The following is a 14,040-nucleotide window of genomic DNA, read 5'->3' on the forward strand; positions in this document are numbered from 1 at the left end:
GCCGATGCAGGGGACACGGGTTCGTGCCCCGGTCTGGGAAGATCCCACATGCCGCGGAGCGGCTGAGCCCGTGAGCCGTGGCCGCTGAGCCTGTGCGTCCGGAGCCTGTGCTCCGCAACGGGAGAGGTCACAACAGTGTAAGGCCCGCGTACCGCAAAAAAAAAAAAAAAAAAAAAAAAGAAATAGAACATTGCCAGCATCCCCAAAGTTCCCTTTCAGGTTCCTGCCTAATCTCTCTCCTCACCACCACACACCCCCCGCCCCAAAAGAAAACTACCATCCTGACTTTGATAGTTGTTAGTTCATTACTTTTCTGTATAGTTTTATCAGTTCGGTTTATCCCAGTTCACTATAGTTTCGTCATGTCTATTTTAAAGTTTTTTTAATAAATGGAATCATCTAGCATGTGCCGTTGTACAGCTGATTCCTTTTGCTCCACAGTATGTTTGTGAGATTCAGCCATATTGCTGTGTGGAGAAGGTGTTTGTTTTCATTGTTGTGTACATTCTGGTGAGTACACAGTGGTATCTCCTTGTGCTGCTCATTAGCATTTTCCTGATTACTAATGTTGTTAAGCACTTTTTCATGTGGATTTTAGCTATTGAGATAACTTCTTTTGTGAATCACCTGCTCAGATCTTTCTTTTTTTTAAAATTTGCATTATCTATTTTATTTATTTGTAAGAACTCTTTGTGTATCCTGGATATAGTTTGTTATTTACTGTGTTCCAAATACTTTCTCTTACTCCATAGCTTGCCGTTGCATCCCCATAGGAGTGTCTCTTTAGAAGTCCTTACTTTTAAGGCAGTCAGAATTATCATTCTTTTTTTTTTTTTACAATGGTGAGTGTTTTTGGTGTCTGGCTAAGAAATCTTTCTGTACCTTGAGGTCACAAAGAAATTCTTCTGTTATTTTCTAGAAGCTTTATTATTTTGCCTTTCATATTTAGATCTACAGTTTAAATAGGGATTGCTTTTTATGTATGTGTGAGGTAAGGTTTAAAGTCCCCCCCCCCACTGGATATCCAGTGATTCCAGTATTAAAAAGCCCATCATTTCCCCTGCTGCTCTGCAATGTTACCCTTTACCTTAATCAAGTGTCTATATATACATGGATCTCTTTTTGAGCTCTCTATTCTATTCCATCAAGTTATTTGTCTCTCCTAGATTCAATACCACATTGTAAAACTTACTGTGGTAATTTTATAATTGTAACTTTACAGCAGATCTTGATATCAAGTAGACCCTGTCTTTTCATTTTCTTCTTCAAGTTTCTTAGCTTTTCTTTTTTAAAATTTCTGTATACATTTCAGAATCAGTTTGTCAAGTTACACACACACACACACACCTGTTGGGGTCTTGGAATTTCATTAAATTTATAGATGAAGTTGGGAGAGAACTGATTTCTGTACAATACTGAGTGTTCAAATCCAGGAACATGACACATCTCTTTTTCTAGTTAGGTCTTCTTTAATTTCTCTCAGTAATGTTTGCAGTTTTTTATGTGAAGCTTTTACACGTAAGTTATTCATAGATAGTTGATACTTTTAACATTACTGTAAATTGTTTCTTTTAAAATTTCACTTTTTAACTAATACATAGAAATGTAATTAATGTTTATGTTCTGATCTTATAACCAACAGTTTTTCTAAACTCAATTATTATTCTAATTATCTCTCTGTGGATTATTTTGGGTCTTTTACATATATACTTATGTCTATAAATTATCTTATGTAGTTTAGGTCTGTTCAAGTTTTCTATTTTTTCTTGGGTCTATTATTATTAACTTCTTTTGTTTTTATTTCATTCTGTCTGCTTGCTTTGTGTTTCATTTGCTCTTCTTTTTCTAGTTTTTTAAGATGGAAGTTTAGATCATCGATTTGAATCCTTTCTTTACCAATATAGCCTTTTAAACTAATAACATTCCTCTAAGCATTGCTTTAGCTGCATCCCAAGATTTTTGATGTTTTTATTTTTATTATCATTCAGTTCAATATTATCTAATTTCTCGTGTGATTTCTTTTTTGAACCAAAGGTTATTTATACTTATGTTGTTTAACTTCTAAATACTAGGGATTTTCTTGGTTACTTTATTGTTATTGTTTACTTCAAATATATTTTTTTGCACCTTGACACTCTCTTCTCCTGTCGCATTTCAAGTATATGTATGTTTCCGCCTTGATATCTAATAGGTCCATAGGGGTCTGTTAATTTCTTTTTCAATCTTTCTTCTTCATCTTGTATAATTTCAATTAATCTGTCTTCAAGTTCACTTACTCCTTGCTCTGTCATGTCCATTTGGCTATTAAGTCCATCCCATGAATTTCTTTTTAATTTTGGAAATTGAATATTTCAGTTCTAGAATTTCCATTTCTTTCTTTTTTATTATTTTCTCTGCTGAGGTGTTCCTTTATTGAAACATGTTTTGTTTTGCTTCATTGAGAATAGTTATTTAGTGCTTTAAAATCCTTTTACATTGGTTTCAACATTTAGCTCATCTTAGATTTGGACTCAATTGACTTTTGAGAATATGCTCCATTTTCTTGGTTCTTTGAAAGTCATGTAATTTCAGATTTATCCTGAACATTATGATGTTAAGTTATGAGAATTTTGGAATCTATTATTTTTACCCAATTTTTGTTCCTTCTTTTGTTTTAGTAATTTTCTTGGCTGGGTTTGAATTGCAAATTCTGTTTTTGGAGACAGCAGTTTTGGTCTTGATGCAGATTTTTTGTTTTTAGCTTAGGTGCTCTGAATCTGTTCTGTGCCTGAGTCATTCAGGGGTTAGACAGAGATAGGGGTAAACAGAGCTTAGAGATCCCGCATCTGGCTCTTTCCCTTTTGAGGGCCCTTCACTCTCTTTAGCACCTGTGAGTGCCAAGGCTCACTTTTCTGGTTCCCCAGGCCAGAAAAACTATAGGGTTTTTTGTTTGTTTGTTTCATGCAACCCTACCTGCTCTGTGTATGCAGCTTAGCCCCACGCTAAAAGCCTTGGAGGTGGGAGTTTATTTGTATAGCTCTCTGGCTCCCTTCTCCAAGCTAGCATGCACTCCTCACCAGTCAGTCTGCTTCTGTTCATTTTCCAGCACCTTCAGGCAGTTGGCTTTTCATTTACATCCAGAATTAGTAGTTGTTTTCTGCAGGAGAAGGGGAATGTCTTAGTCAGACATACCCAGAAGTGGAAGTCCTCTTTCAGAATTCCATCAGGACAGTGAGGAGAAGAGGAATCCAATGGCAGTGAGTCAGGCTCCAGACTGGCCTATAGCTCCATTTGATATAAATTCACCAGTAAATTTCCTTGCTTCTAACACAAGGATAAGGGCAATAGGCTCAGATCACTTCTCTTTCTATCCAAAATGCCCAGACACACTGGCCTTCTGAAGAGGTGGCCTCAAAGTGACATGCCTACAATAACTATGTGGAAAGTTTTTGGCTTTCAGATATGTTTAGTAGGATGTGAGTTAAGTCTGGAAATCAGAATCTCTTGTTTCATGAGTAAGACACTTCCCTGACTCTTGTCACCAGTATTTTCCAGTAAGGATAGTATATATGGTCTTGTAGAACTCAAACACAGGAGAATTAATCAGGAAGGGCCGGAAGCTGGAGGAAGACAGGAAGGACCCACCATGAAATTCAAATAGGGAAATAGAAACATAAAAAGTACTGGAGTTTATTATTATTGGCTTACTGAACCATCTGGCAAGTTATGGGCAGACAAAGGGATGCTCAATAGGTCCATTTGGGACATGTGTTCCAGGGGGTGGGGACAGGTAGGTATTGGGTGCCCACAATGTTCTGGGGCTGCCACAGCTGCCTTATGGCCCCTCTTTGGCAGAGAAAGAAATTGAACCTCAGACAGCTTTTATCACCTGCCCAGTATTTCATGGCTAGGGAGTGGCAGATTCAGTCTGAATCATGGTCTGCTGGGCTCCAGAAGAGAGAGAACTTTGACCCATTCTCTGAATCAGAGGTTCTCAATCTTTATTGTAGTATAAGTAAGACAGATAGTGGATATTTATCACCCATTAAAGAAAGCAAATTGAAAAGCAAATGAGCAAGACTGCCATTGCTAAAAAATTAACCATGAATCTCAATTTATTTAAGAAAAGAAAAAAAAAGTCATTTGCACATTGCAGTATCTTGATCATTATTCATAACAAATTACTAGAGCCCCCACTTTATAACTTATCCCCACACATTGCATCAGGGTGAAAGCACTCAAGGGCTAGAGAACATTAACCTGGAGAAAGGGAAATGTCCCGCATTTGGATGCAGGGACTCAGCAAGAAAGAGGCTGAAGCAGACAGTTTCCTCCAGCCCCTTATAGCTGAGCAGCAAGAGGCAACCAACCAGAAGCCTGGTTTCTCCCATCCACTCCCAGGTCCTCTCCACCTCCTCGGCTCACTCCTGCCTGCAATCAGTCTAGACTCTTAGAGCTATTGACGGGCTGCCTCACAGTCATTGCCCAAATTCCATCTCCTGTAAAATCCATTTTCCCTGCCTCAGAGAGAGCCACTGGATTTCTCAATTATCAAATTGTACAGTCATGAGCTTACATACTTCTAAGAGGTAATACGGTGTAAAGTTTCTTTTCCGTGGAAATGTCATATTGGTTCCTCTGGGGAGTGAATGGAATATTTAAAATATTCTTTCATTCTCAATAGCCCATTAAGAGGGATGCAAAGGTGAAATGTGACTTTGCTTAGGCTGGAATAGAAGTGTGTGTTCTTTGAGAAGCTCTGAGGCAGTTTGCTCACTGATAGCATCACTGCCTAATCTTTTATTATCTGTCTTGCTTTCTACTTTTTGGATTAAAAAGTACCTAAGTGGGCAAATGAAATTTCTCTGCTGACACACACCTTTGATAAACATAATTTTTGGCATGTAGTTATATGCACACTTACAGTTAATTCAATCAGCGTTGCTTGTTTATTTTTTAAAATAATAAATACAGCTACCGTTTGTTGGATGTGTACTTTGTGCCAGGCAATACTTAGGTACTGTACAAGTGCTATATAATTTTATAAACTAATTTTTTGGCTATAAAAATAATATATAATTACATTCTCCTTATAAAAATTCAAATAATTTAAATAACACTGGAGTCCAGTTTGATCTCAGTCCCTATCCTCACCCAAGATTCTGCTGTCCTACCAAAAGGTAACAGCTTTTTCACCTTTTTGTGTCCTTCCAGAATTTTCTATGTACTTACATACATATGTTCCTGTAAAATAGATATAGGAGTGTGGTTTTGTGTGTATGTTTGTTTTGTAAATAGAATCATCACTGTGTTTCATGCTGCAATTTGCTTTTCACACTCAACAATATGTCTTGGATATTTCCCTGTGTTGCTAAGACAGTTCTGGCTCCCTTCTTTTAAGCTCCTATTTCATTGTCCATAACAGCATAGCACCAAATTTTACTTAGTTATTCCCTTCTAAAGCAGAATTAGGTTGTTTTCTTTTTTCCTCTTGCTATTACACACAAGGGTAAATTTCTATAATTGGGGTATTTAGCGTTTATTAGCTTCCTTGTTAGAAATAAGAGGGGGCCAATAGTCAGCCAAGTGTAGTGTGTAGCTCACACAGACAGATTTCAAAACCTCAGTTCCAGTACTAGAGTACAGACAGGATTATCTGCATTTTATTTTGAGAGTGGTAGGGGAAGGGAGGAAAAAAAGAAGCTAAAAATACAAGTGATAACTATTGAGATATCACATCTGGGATCAGTTACATATTTTTCAGACATTAAAAAAGGACGTCCAAACCATAGGAAACACATCGTTATTTTCATTTTGGCTTTTTTGTGTTTTTAATTGGCAACCAGCAGAAATCTCCTAGACAGATGAGGAAAACAAACTCTTAATTAGGAAGCATGTATTAGGTATGTGGAGAGCCTGTTTCTTTCGACACTCCACGTAAATGCTACTTCCTGTACTCCCCACAAGCTCTTGAGGGGAAGCAGAGTATGCCACCCCAAAATATACCACTTTGATATGTGGATTGTTTTGAGCTGAAGGCAATCAAGACCCCAAAGACTCAGGAAAAACTTTTACCTCTCCCTTAACTACCTAAAAGAATTTAGACAGGGGTCCTACACCAGAAGAGAGCTATTGGCAGAGAGAACTTTTCTAATCTGAAAGACCTCTCTACGTGGAAGAGCAAACTTCTAATTACCAGTCATCTGCTCTTAACATCCTGTGAGTTACGCTCCTCCCCTTTGAAGCCCCAGGCCCCTTTCACATTCCTTAGTTCAGGATGGCATATAGATCTCAATCGCCCGACTTGCTCTTGGGGCTCATATCTTTGGAGAGCCCATACGTATAAAATTAAATTTGTTTTTCTCCTGTTAATCTGTCTTGTATCAATTTAATTATTAGAGCAGTGAAAGAACCTAGAAGGGAAGAAGGGAAAATTTTTCCAGCCCTGCACCCTGATTACACTGCTGTGCTCATGGCTCCTGATGTCAAGTAGCTACACTTCAATCCTGCAACCTTCAGAAGAACAAAACACAAACGTTTGCATTTGTTTATCTTTCCAAAATTAGTAGTGTTGTTGAGGAGGTTTTATTATAAATCTGACTTATTCTTATATGAGATAGTCAAGCATATGGAGATGTTTAAAGAAGAAATTTTTTAAAATCTCCCCCAATGTCTCGATCCCAATATTAATTAGCATTTTGGTAAACATCTTCCAGATAGTGCATTTTCTATCTTTTCTGAGAAATATAATTTTCTATAAATGTGATTCTAACACTCATGCATTTTTATAGCTAACTTTTTTTTTCAGTCAACAGCATATTCTATAAATCTTTAACAATGCTAATAGATGTGATCACTCCTTGATATTGACTAAATCATAGTCAATCACGTGGTGGTGTGGTACATTTGACCCTTCATTCATTCCCTTGGTCCCTCATCCATTTATCCCCCAAATCTTTGTTTTGTGGCTTATTGTAAGTCAGGCATCATGCTAAGCACTGAGCATACAATGGTGGGCAATACAGGTACAGTCTGAGGGCCTTAGGAGTTTAGGTCTGGTAGGAAAAACAAATAAGCAATTGTTTATCATGTGATAAACCCTATGGGACTTGGTTTAGAAGGTGTGATTAAGAGAGGCTCCTTGGAGGAAGTAATAGCCATGCTGCAGAATCACAGAGGATGAGTGGGAGTTTGTAAGACAATGGAGGCGGGGGGGGGGGGGGGGGGGGGGCGTGGTGGTGGCAGGGGTGTTTAAGCAGGGGGAACAGCATTTGCAAAGACTTGGAAATGAGAGAGATCTGGCCCTTCTGTAGAAACCAGGCTGCTGCTTTGTCTTTATTATGGGCTGTTGACACTGCCTAGCTGAGATCAGTGATCTCTAGGGCTGGTGGTGGTTGGCAATGGTGGTGGTTGGCAATTGTGGTGGCACCCACCCTGATGTTTCTTCATGGCTTTGGTACTTGGCTAGAAAGAGAAGGTGTAAGTAGGAAGCAAGAGCACTTCCTCTGCCAGCTTCAGCAGGGAGAGGATAAGAAACCACAGAGAAGGGGCTTTCCCCAGACCCCCAACGCTCTGCCTGGACAGAGTTTCAACAGGCTCCCAGCAGCCTGGGTCCTCGCAGGGTCAGAGTGAACCTGCTGAGGAGTGAGGGGCCCACTGAACATGGATGAGTGTCAGAATTGCTGGCTTTGAAAGACCAAGGGACAATTAGCAAGTTTCTGACCTCAAAGATGGGGATAAAGGGGCTAACACAGGCAGTCTGAAATTAAACAATAACTTATAATTTTTGCCGTTTGAAGGTAGTGTCATTTCCTCAAATGTGGCTCTGAATTGGCATTTTTATACCCCCGCCAAGGGAAATTCTGATAAACGTAAGTAAAGCCATGGTCCTCCTTGCTTTCCAAATTGTAATTCCCCGAGCTTTCTGGATAAAATATCCATTTTTTTCTCTGTGTTGAATAAAAGTGTTGAGTGCCTTGCAGGACACTAAGGTAAGTTAGGAACTGTCCAAGTATCAAAGGAAAAAATACATTTGATCACCTTTGGACCCCAACAGTCAGGTTGGAAGCACATCATCCCCAGACAGTGGGAAGGGATTTGCAAATGACTTAAATTCCTGTGAGTGACAATGCAGGTAGCTGCACATTCCAGGGAAATGTTTATTGACTACCTATTACACTGAGAAATAGAAAAGATAAATATTTGCACTTCCATTGAGATACATTTAAAATTCCCAAACAGCCATCATATAATCTGCTAAGCAATTTACCCAATTGTTTTACTTTTTTTTTTACTGAACAGGTGATTATAATGATATTTATTCTAGTCTGTGTAGATTTGTTATTGGTGATTACTTGTAGTTGTTATGCATCTGATACTGAGGTTTTTTTCTTTTGAGGGGGTGGTAACAAATTAATAGAAATCACATATAAGGTACAATGATAAATCTCTTCTGATTTTAAAAATCAGAATCAACTTCGTATCTCCACTGACAAAATGTACAAATCCACAATCTTCAAAATTGCTTGCGGTACAAAATTATTAATTAGGTAGCATAAACTCTGCTTTAGGACTTATGGAACTGGGCTTCCTGGTTCTTCAAATACACTGGCTATTAAAACGTTACCACACATACAATGCAATTAGAATACAATAAAATGCCTATCACTAAACTGGATCAAACTGGTATTTTTCTTTGATGTTAAGTAGGAACCTCAAGATCTTAGAATGCCTTGAGGGGTCACCATTCATCATTCCTTACTATATAGAAGATCTGTGGAAATAAAATGCATTAGAGAGCTCTCATTATCCAAATGCTGAATAGCAAGGGTTCACCATTCATTTTGCTCATTTCCCATTTTCATATTCAGAGATGGCTTGTTCAGAAGCCTAAATGGGATGAAATATCTTAGGAATACTCACCTGGCAAGTACATATATGCTAGAAAGGATTAAGAGGAAATGGGAGTGGTAAAAGACCAGTAATGAGGTTACAGGATCAACCCATGCAAGAAGTGAAGAGGGTCTCGAGGAACAGGGCAGCAGAAGCAAGAGGAAAGAATAAAAGTTGGCCAGGAAAGAAGCCAAGGAGTAGGGAAAAGGAATCAAATATGTTCAAGTTTTAAGGCAGCAGGAATATGTGGGTTTAGGGGAAAATAGGCGTTTGGCTTATTACTTACAGAGACTGCAGTCATCCAAGACACTCCATGCTCCTTTGGGTCATATTGGCATTCTGTACTTGTGAGAGCTTTTTTGGTAGGATTTAGTTAATGCGATAACTTTCCCTTTGTATTATAATTGCCTTTTGCCATTCTCTTTCCCCAAACCATGAACTCTTTGATGGCAAGGTCTTTATCTTTCATCTTTGTATTCCTAAAGCACCTAGCAACATACAGGGCACATAATAGATACTTAGTAAATGTTTGAAAGAGGAGGCATGTGGTGAAGAAATCAAAGGAAGTGAGGGACTAAGTGGAAACAGGGCAAATGTCATTTGATATTTGTCTTAAAATTTATTATCCCAAAGGAACAAATTCTAGAGCAACATCTTACTTTACCACATGGTAAACTGAGGCCCAGACAAAGGAATCAAGTTGTCCAATCAAGGTCAGTCAAGCAGTTAGAGGCAGAGGTAAGGTCAGAAACTTGATTTGCACTGCACACTGCTCTGTCCTCACCTGGTGAGTACTCCTGCCCCCTCAGAGAAAGCAGTGCCTGTTTTATTTTATTTTTTCTTTATTGAAGTATACAATGTTGTGCTAATTTCTGCTGTACAGCAGAGTGACTCAGTTATACACTTATATACATTCTTTTCAATATTCTTTTCCATTATGGTTTATTCCAGGAGATTGGCTATAGTTCCCTGCGCTATATAGTAGGATCTTGTTGTTTATCCATTCTAAATGTAATAGTTTGCATCTACTAACCCCAAACTCCCAGGCCATCCCTCTCCCTCCCCACCTTCCCCTTGACAACCACAGGTCTATTCTCTGTGTCCATGAGTCTGTTTCTGTTTTGTAGATAGGTTCATTTGTGCCATATTTTAGATTCTACATATAAATGATATCTCTGGTATTTGTCTTTCTCCTTCTGATTTCACTTAGTGCGATAATCTCTAGGTCCATGCATGTTGTTGCAAATGGCATTATTTCTCTCTTTTTTATGGCTGAGTAATATTCCATCGTATATATGTACCACATCTTCTTTATCCATTCCCCTGTTGACGGACATTTAGGTCACTTCCATGTCTTAGCTATTGTAAATAGTGCTGCAGTGAACAGTGAGGTGCATGTATCTTTTCGAATTAGAGTTTTCTCCGGATATGTGACTAGGAGTGGGATTGCTGGATCAAATGGCATTTCTACTTTTAGTTTTTTGAGGACCCTCCATACTGTTTTCTGTAGTACCTGCACCAATTTACATTCCCACCAACAGTGGAAGAGGGTTCTCTTTTCTCCACACCCTCTCCAGCATCTATTGTTTGTAGAATTTTTGATAATGGCCATTCTGACTGGTGTGAGGTGATACCTCATTGTACTTTTGATTTGCATTTCTCTAATTATTAGCAATGTTGAGCATCTTTCCATGTGCCTATTGGCCATCTGTATGTCTTCTTTGGAGAAATGTCTGTTTAGATCTTCTGCCCATTTTTCAATTGGGTTGTTTGTTTTTTCCGTTGTTGAGTTGTAGGAGCTGTTTGTGCATTTTAGAGATTAAGCCCTGGTCAGTTACATTGTTTGCAAATGTTTTCTTTCATTCTGTAGGGTTTTGTTTGTTTGTTTGTTTTAATCATTTCCTTTGCTGTGCGAAAGCTTGTATGTTTGATTAGGTCCCATTTGTTTATTTTTGCTTTTATTTCTGTTGCCTTGAGAGACTGACCTAAGAAAACATTGGTATGATTTATGTCAGAAAATGTTTTGCCTATGTTCTCTTCTAGGAGTTTTATGGTGTCATATCTTAACGTTTAAGTCTTCAAGCCATTTTGAGTTATTTTTGTGTATGGTCTGAGGGTGTGTTCTAACTTCGTTGATTCACATGCAGCTGTCCAACTTTTCCAGCACCACTTGCTGAAGAGACAAGCAGTGCCTGTTTTAGTTCTCTCCAAGTGACCAAGGATTGGGACACAAAGAAGCAACTCCATGAAAAATATCTTTTACTAAGCAGAGATGACCCTGATGACCCTGACAGAGCTAGGTTCAAGCCCATAAGACTGACCACAAAATACAGAGGTATTTTCCAGAAAATTGAATTTTAAAAATTATTACCTGATTAATTTTTGATGGGTAATACAATCGCATGATTTGAAACCTTAAAAGAATAAAGAGGTATAGATGTTGAGAAGTCTCTTTCCCTTGCCTGTCCCCCACCAGGCCAGTTACCACCCACCATATAGGTATGTACTTTTTTAGTTTCTTACATATCTTCCACAGTTTCTGTACAGTTATATAAGCCAAATGTGAATAAATATTCTTCTTTACTTACTTTTTGGGTAAACAAAATGTAGCATATTACAGACACTCAACTGCACCTTGCTTTTTCTTTAACTTAGAATTGATCTTGGAGAATTCTCATACCAATACAAAAAGAACTACCTTTACTAAGCTATTACAAAGTAGTCTATAGAGTGGATGTAACAATTTAATTAAATGCCCCCATGTTTGTGTACATTTGGGTTATTTCTAATCTCTGGACATTAGAAAAAATCCTTTAATGGCTAATATTGTATGTACACCAAGGGTTTGTGCATTTGTAATTTTGACATATTGTCAATTACCCTCCTAGTGGTTGTACCAGTTTACATTGAGTTGGCAGTTTGAGAGTACCTGAGTCTTAACAGCTTCTACATCCGAGTTTGTTATTAAACTTTAGGATGTTAGCCAACCTGATGGGTGAAAAATGTCATTTCAGGGTAGTTTAGTTTGCATTTGTCTTAGGAGTGAGGTTGCACATCTTTAAAATGCTAGAAAATAGAAATAGAAAAACCAAAACAGGATTTCCTCCACTTACCAAGATCAATAACCAGCACACGGTTGGCTCTAAAGAAGGAGACCACTGGCACCTCTGAGAGGCATTTGAAGCCAACTACCCCTCGGTGCCAGCACTTCACAGGGATTATCTCATTCAGATTCACAAGCCCTTGAATAGTAGGCGCTGTATTCCCATTGTACAGATGGGGAAACTGGGGTTAACAGAGAGTAACCTTCCCAAGATCTGGCAAGTAACCGACCAGGGGCTTGAACTTCAGTCTGGAGTACTCCAGGACCCTGGACCAGCCACTCTCCTGCACTGTAGAGGACGCTGTCTTTCTGCAGAGAGTTTGAATGAGGTCATTTGTATGTCTTTCTACTCCCGTTGGATTTATGCTCTTCTCCCTGGTCTAGCCATCTCCTTACCCTGCGCCTGGTTTGGAAGGATATATGTTTTCTTTAATGTAGCTGTGGTTCATTGCTTTTCCCTGTAGGATTTTGAGATGCAGCAGGTTTACTCTTGGGCAGTCTCTCCCTCTCTGCACTTTATTTACCCTTTTCTGCTGCTGTCTTTATACAAGCCACTGTGTGTTTGTAGCAAATTATAAATATCGATCTGTTTTCTCTCACCTTTTATATAAACATGGGAGTTTGGGCATTGGGCTGTGTAATGAAGAAAAGCGTTAAAAAAAAAAAGTAGTTGGGAAAATTTATTATTTTCTTGGTTATATATGAGGAATGAACTCAACGTAATCATGTGAGAGCAAAATAGATTAAGACTGTCAACTTCTAAGCTAACCACAACTGGACTTTTCCAAAATTACCTGAGAAAGGCTAGCTCTCCCCAAGTAGGACTATTACTTGGAAAGGGGTAGGGAGTTTACAGCGGCACCCATCCTGTTAGAACGGGATTGTTAGCCCCACCAGCTGCAGCTGTCTATCTAGAAAGCTAGGAAATAACCAAGGTAAGGTGTGCTTGCCTCTCTCCTCTCCATATCTGTTTGCAAACCCTTCCAGGTTCCTTTGATCTAACGATTGCCTGTAGGCATATGCCCCCTCTGCTGGTAGTCAAATTAAGAATCCCTTCTGTAGGTATGCAGAGCAGCACTTCTAGAAAGCACTTCTGCCTTCTCAGTCTGGCCATCTCAGTTTTTCCTCCTATCCTAAAGCCTCAGCATGCCTGCTGAAGGAAGGTAGGCTTTATGGAAGCCAGGTCCCATTCCCATGAACCCTGCACCACCATCAACTGAGTGTGACAGTCTTGGGTCATAGATGTCCTGGAAACCAAGGACCAGATTAAGGCTGTTTCCAGGGGCAGGACAGGAATAAAGACTCAGATGTAGAGAATGGAATTGAGGACAAGGGGAGGGGGAAGGGTAAGCTGGGACGAAGTGAGATAGTGGCATGGACTTATATATACTACCGAATGTAAAATAGTTAGCTAGTGGGAAGCAGCCGCATAGCACAGGGAGATCAGCTCAGTGCTTTGTGACCACCTAGAGGGGTGGGATAGGGAGAGTGGGAGGGAGACGCAAGAGGGAAGAGATATGAGGATATATATATACGTATAGCTGATTCACTTTGTTATAAAGCAGAAACTAACACACCATTGTAAAGCAATTATACTCCAATAAAGATGTTAAAAAATAAAATAAAAATTAAAAAAAGATGATTGAGAAACAGTGTAAAAAAAAAAAAGGCTGTTTCCAATCAAAATTAAATCACTTGAAAATGGCTATGAAATGCACTTTTCAAGTGCCTGACAGGCACTTCAGTTGACTGACAAAGGGATCAAAGGGATCTAGAGAACTGCCAAGCCATGCATTGCCATGTACCTCATCCATTTTTCAGGCTGTTGCTTTCTGTCCTGGGGAGTCAGGAAGAAGGGCTTAGCAGGAAGAGAGGGAAGAGGAACCAAGACACAAATACTACTATTTTTCTTTTCTCTGCTTCTGCTGTGAACAGCCTCCTTTTACTTTATTTTTTATTATTATTATTTTTAACATCTTCATTGGAGTATAACTGCTTTACAATGGTGTGTTAGTTTCTGCTTTATAACAAAGTGAATGAGTTATATATATACATATGTTCCCATA

The sequence above is a fragment of the Pseudorca crassidens genome, chromosome 3 (genome assembly GCF_039906515.1).
Source record: "Pseudorca crassidens isolate mPseCra1 chromosome 3, mPseCra1.hap1, whole genome shotgun sequence".
Taxonomy (NCBI): Eukaryota; Metazoa; Chordata; class Mammalia; order Artiodactyla; family Delphinidae; genus Pseudorca; species Pseudorca crassidens.